The sequence below is a fragment of the Tupaia chinensis genome, unplaced genomic scaffold (genome assembly GCF_000334495.1).
Source record: "Tupaia chinensis unplaced genomic scaffold, TupChi_1.0 Scaffold141399_1, whole genome shotgun sequence".
Classification (NCBI taxonomy): Eukaryota; Metazoa; Chordata; class Mammalia; order Scandentia; family Tupaiidae; genus Tupaia; species Tupaia belangeri.
In genome coordinates, this window is record NW_006201261.1 from 373,316 (window position 1) to 373,622 (window position 307).

The 307-nt window shown below is 48.2% G+C and overlaps 1 protein-coding gene across 3 annotated transcripts in view; it reads left to right on the top strand.

Annotated features, from left to right (window-relative positions):
* Window positions 1-307, top strand: part of PCNT (pericentrin) — a 158,302-nt gene that overhangs the window by 32,465 nt on the left and 125,530 nt on the right. The gene's annotated exons all lie outside the window — the stretch shown is intronic.

Below are 307 nucleotides of genomic sequence, written 5' to 3' on the forward strand. Positions count from 1 at the left end.
GAGATAGAGAGAGAAAGAGAAACCACCCCCTGGGGGGATGGTCAGGCCACAATCCCTTCTCCTCCATTTTCTTCTTGGGATCTTGGACATGCATGCACATGTGTCTGACATGAGTTTTAAGCCACTGTGTCTAGAACTCGAACTGCAGTTGAGTATATGTGAATCCAGTGACATAACCATTATGCCATATGCTGGTCTCAGGGAGATGTTTTCAGAAACTCTTGCGAGTGGCTGCTGGCTTACTGTCGTATGTGGAGGCTCTGTTTCCCGAACACATAGCCTTCCTTCTCCTCTTGGACCATTAGCC